This window comes from Pavona decussata, unplaced genomic scaffold (genome assembly GCF_977016875.1).
Source record: "Pavona decussata unplaced genomic scaffold, jaPavDecu1.1 SCAFFOLD_368, whole genome shotgun sequence".
NCBI lineage: Eukaryota > Metazoa > Cnidaria > Anthozoa > Scleractinia > Agariciidae > Pavona > Pavona decussata.
In genome coordinates, this window is record NW_028145744.1 from 574,545 (window position 1) to 580,000 (window position 5,456).

Here is a 5,456-nt window from a genome sequence, read left to right on the forward strand (position 1 = left end):
AGTTATTCAAACATTTATAAATAAAAGTTGCCCTATGCTCGGCCCTACGTCTTGCGAGAGTTTTCCATTTCAGTTTATTCAAGGCCTCACTAGCAGATGATCCAATAGGCAAATCTAAAATTATTTTTGCAGCTTTATTGTGTAAAGATTGAAGTTGCCACATTAGAGTGGAATTACCCCTATCCCCCCATACGATATCAGCATAGTCAAACAATGGCAGAACATAGCTGTTAAAAAACAGCAATTTAGCATCTAAAGGTAGGCAATAACGAATACGTTTAAGTAGACCCAGCTTCTTATTTATCTTAGAGAACATTTGGTTAACATGATCCTGCCAAGTTAAACGATTATTGATAACAATACCTAAGTACTAAGACGAACTTACTTCATCAAGATCCATGTTATTAACCTTAAATGAAATAGAATCAATCTTATTCAGTCTTTGACTGCTACCGATGATCATGAATTTAGATTTACTTATACTAAGCGTCAATTGATTTTGGTTCAGCCAATTGTTCAGTTTTAATAACTTCTACCCAGTACTTTTACAAGAAAAATATAGGGACGAGACAGGAGAGTTTGTCCTTTGATATTAGGGGTGAAAGGGTTAAAACATGACGTTTCAGCGACAACATGTCACCATTACTTTATTTATTATTATTATTATTATTATTATTATTATTATTATTATTATTATTATTATTATTATTATTATATATATTTTTTTAGTAACAGGATGATCACATTGACTTTTAGGCCTTCTTTGCGATGAGAAATCAGCGCGCGGTCAGTGGATCAGCTATTGATCGATGGAACGGTATCGGCTGTGACTTTGCTGGGGAGCGAATCCGGCCAACCACAGTGGCGCCGCTAGAAACTTCTCTTCTGACAGGGAAACAACTTAAAGGCCTCAGTAAGTCTTGAACAATCATGTTTTATTCAGTTAGAGTTTGTATTTCTCTTTCACATATCGCTAAGTAATCGAAGTGTTTAGCTAAGGCCATGTTTCTGCCGGCAATTTTTTTCGTCTGCTGTTCAGCTGTGTTGTTGTGGTTAACTAGATTCAGTGAACTTTATTCAGGCAAATAGGGGCCACCTAAAATGCACAATCGTCTTAAATAAACTGGTTTACTCCAGTTCTTATTATGTTGTTTCTTTTCACTGTCATGTTTGCTTTCGAGCCGGAGAACGAAATATTTTCGAATTAGCCTGATGTTATTATTCTAGCTGTGAAGTTGTTCGTTTCAAGAACCATCGCTTAACTTGTGTTTTGATGTGTTGTTATTTTCGCACTTCTTGTGACAAAACTTCCTTTCAGTTAAATACCGTAAGTTAAGTTTACCTAGCTAATCAACACAATCAGACTTTCCGCGAATGCCTTAGTTACTTTCTAGAATTGCGTGAATATTTTGCCTAGCCCGTCGCTCGAGATACTCGCATTTGTCAAAACTAATTATATGACGAGTGGTTGTCAAAATGATGTTTATTCTCATTTTAAGTTGAATTGTTCAGAGAAATCAAATTTCGAGCCATTTCAGTTAAAAGAAAAGCTATTTCGTAAAGCGTATTTGTTGTTTCCGCCATTACAAAAAAAAAAAACAAAAAAATTAGCCTGAGTATTTCATTTCAAAGCGCCCTTTAAACAGCGCAGTGCATACGACATGATAGAACACGCTCAATTTTTATAGGTCCAAAACCTGCTTACTTTTCGAAGTTTTATGGCCTAAAAATTCATCAGTAGACAGATCTAGGTTTGTTTTATACTTATCCAACCGTGCGTTAGTAAGATATCGTTCTTGCAATCAACAGCCCTAATTTTTACTTAGCATGCTGGTTAATCATTAACTATTATGACCGTGACCTGAGAAGACTCATTTTGAAGCCAGGGCGTGAATCCCTATAAAGTGATGGTAAAAGATTCCTTTAAAGTTCTTTTCTAAACAAATTAACTCTTTGAGTGGAAGACCGACTGAACTGAGATAAAAAATGAACTACGACGTCGATCTGTACGGACGCCAAGGCTTGGGTAGAATGAACAATCACATACATTGAACGTTTTTATTTTTTTTATTAAACAAAATTAAAATAATGAAATGATTCCCTTGTCGTTAAGTGACTTTATTATATGGCTGGCTCCGCGAGCGGGCAAGATGAGTCAAATCATGCGCTGTGATTGGCCACCCGAGCGGGCAAGATGGAGCTATCTTGCCCGCTCGGGATTACCCGTTGCCCGTCCGCTTGGCATCGAAAGTTTAATTCCGAGGAACAATGCAATCTTTTCTTCGATTTTCTCGTTGTTCTGGCCGAAAATGTTCACTAAAATGTTCGGTAAACCGCGTCAACATTTATCGAAAGGAAAGGAAAGAGAATAGAATCATCCTGGTGTAGTGAAAATTTTGTTTCAGCTACAATGAATGCGAGTTGAATCGGTGAGTTGCTCTGTGTGTAGAGATTAATTTTGTAAAAGTTATTGTCTCAAGTCGAGTACTAAATTGGTTAGTTCTCTAGATTTGACTGCATTTAAATCATAGCATAATGAAAGTTGCGTTAAGTGTCTAGAGCGGTTCAGAAAAGTGTTTTTCTCAAGTTCGCCGAAGAAGCTCACGTTTTTAATTTAGCCGCGTCTTGCTTGTCGTAAACAACAAAATCTTATAAAAGTTTCGGCCAGTTTTTTTAGTTTCATACCCGCTCTATTTTTCGGCTAATGTTTGCATATAATTTCAAAATGTATTGTTTCATTCAAGAACTATTGATTGGAGGCCGAAAACTGTGTAAAAGTGTGTATGATTTACGCCACCGGGCGATCGGCTGAAAATGGCGAGTTTACCGGATTCTATTAAAATCTTCCCGCAGTTGCGAAAATCTAAATTTTTCGTACTCAGTAATTATTGTATACTCCCTTTAAGCCATTACAAAGTTAGAACCTTAAGATAATTTAGGATTCCTTGTTTTCCATGATTACATGCTAATCCAAAAATGCACTGAAAATGAATCTTACACCGGCCGGCTATGAAGAATTTCTTTCCGAGCAGAACAGTTTCTTGTTCTATTTTGTTTTATTTCGTTTTTGTAGTTTTAACTTGAAGATAAAAACCATATAATAAATCCTTTATTGACCGAGCTTGTTCGGCCAAGATGGCTGGATATTGGCATCGTTCTTTTTTTGCGTCTTTATGGACCTCGACTTCGTCTCGGTCCATAAAAACGCCAAAAAAGAACTTGGCCAATATCCAGCCATCTTGACCTCACGCTTAGTCAATAACGCATATTTATAAACTAATCACAAGTGGGTTTTTTCCCCCTAGCTTTTCATATTTTTGATCATTGCCTGATCATTTTGTTGAAATAAACAACGAGATATTTCTCTTTTCGTTATATGAGTTTTAGCAAGTACGCATGCTCAAACCTCAAGACGTACCACTTGGAAGACACATTTTCATGTTATATATAGATGAAAACCAATTTTAGAGAGTAGATGTGAGCGGCTAGTACGAAAGGGATTTGTCTTCAGTGTCTAGGGGCCGACATTTCTCTCCCTCCCTGATTTGTCGTAAGGCAAGTTATCGGACTGAGTTGCAAGATTCATCTCCGCTGGCATGAAGAGACCTTTGGTGCATGGGGTTTCTTATGTCAGGACGGTTGTATTATTTCAAAATAAAAAGTAGCAAGATTAACCCTTTAAGCCCTAACAGTGATCAGTATCAATTTTCTGCTGGTAAAATCAATGTTTATTCAATCACTGAGGTCATGAGAATTAAGGATATAATCACCCAAGATGAATTCTCTTCATATTTTAAATAATAATAATCTTTATTGAGGAAATCAATTTCACTAATAAGTGATTTATAAAAGAGTCCTCGAAAATTAAAAAGAACAAAAAAAAAAAAACAAAGAAGAAAAAAACAGACTAATATATGAATATATAAAACTTAGACTAAAGACTGTTTACATTTCCTAACACTCTTTTAAAACTAGCTAATGATGGGCTTTGTATGATTGAAAAGTCTAATTTATTCCAATCGTTTGAGGCAAAATTTGTCGAGGTCCAATGCCCCCAGTTCCTACTAGATGTACTCTTACGGATATTATTTTTACATCTAGTAATATAATCGTGTTTATCGTTATTAAATTCAATATTAAAACGATGAGAAAATAAGTTATTCAAACATTTATAAATAAAAGTTGCCCTATGCTCGGCCCTACGTCTTCGGAGAGTTTTCCATTTCAGTTTATTCAAGGCCTCACTAGCAGATGATCCAATAGGCAAATCTAAAATTATTTTTGCAGCTTTATTGTGTAAAGATTGAAGTTGCCACATTAGAGTGGAATTACCCCTATCCCCCCATACGATATCAGCATAGTCAAACAATGGCAGAACATAGCTGTTAAAAAACAGCAATTTAGCATCTAAAGGTAGGCAATAACGAATACGTTTAAGTAGACCCAGCTTCTTATTTATCTTAGAGAACATTTGGTCAACATGATCTTGCCAAGTTAAACGATTATTGATAACAATACCTAAGTACTAAGACGAACTTACTTCATCAAGATCCATGTTATTAACCTTAAATGAAATAGAATCAATCTTATTCAGTCTTTGACTGCTACCGATGATCATGAATTTAGATTTACTTATACTAAGCGTCCATTGATTTTGGTTCAGCCAATTGTTCAGTTTTAATAACTTCTACCCAGTACTTTTACAAGAAAAATATAGGGACGAGACAGGAGAGTTTGTCCTTTGATATTAGGGGTGAAAGGGTTAAAACATGACGTTTCAGCGACATGTCACCATTATTTTGTTTATTATAATTATTATTATTATTATTATTATTATTATTATTATTATTATTATTATTATTATTATTATTATTATTATTATTATTATTATATATTTTTTTTAGTAACAGGATGATCACATTGACTTTTAGGCTTTCTTTGCGATGAGAAATCAGCGCGCGGTCAGTGGATCAGCGATTGATCGATGGAACGGTATCGGCTGTGACTTTGCTGGGGAGCGAATCCGGCCAACCATAGTGGCGCCGCTAGAAAGTTCTATTCTGACAGGGAAACAACTTAAAGGCCTCAGTAAGTCTTGAACAATCATGTTTTATTCAGTTAGAGTTTGTATTTCTCTTTCACATATCGCTAAGTAATCAAAGTGTTTAGCTAAGGCCATGTTTCTGCCGGCAATTTTTTTCGTCTGCTGTTCAGCTGTGTTGTTGTGTTGTGTTAACTAGATTCAGTGAACTTTATTCAGGCAAATAGGGGCCACCTAAAATGCACAATCGTCTTAAATAAACTGGTTTACTCCAGTTCTTATTATGTTGTTTCTTTTCACTGTCATGTTTGCTTTCGAGCCGGAGAACGAAATATTTTCGAATTAGCCTGATGTTATTATTCTAGCTGTGAAGTTGTTCGTTTCAAGAACCATCGCTTAACTTGTGTTTTGATGT

At 35.5% G+C, this 5,456-nt stretch overlaps 1 long non-coding RNA gene across 4 annotated transcripts in view; it reads left to right on the forward strand.

Moving 5' to 3' along the window:
* Positions 1–764: 764 nt before the first annotated feature.
* LOC146452478 (uncharacterized) overlaps positions 765–5,456 on the forward strand; it is a 13,077-nt gene continuing 8,385 nt past the window's right edge. For all 4 annotated transcript variants that reach the window (XR_014859729.1, XR_014859728.1, XR_014859730.1 and 1 more), the window contains exons 1-2: positions 765–913; positions 4,932–5,088. This is a non-coding gene — a long non-coding RNA (uncharacterized LOC146452478). The remainder of the gene's footprint in view (positions 914–4,931; positions 5,089–5,456) is intronic.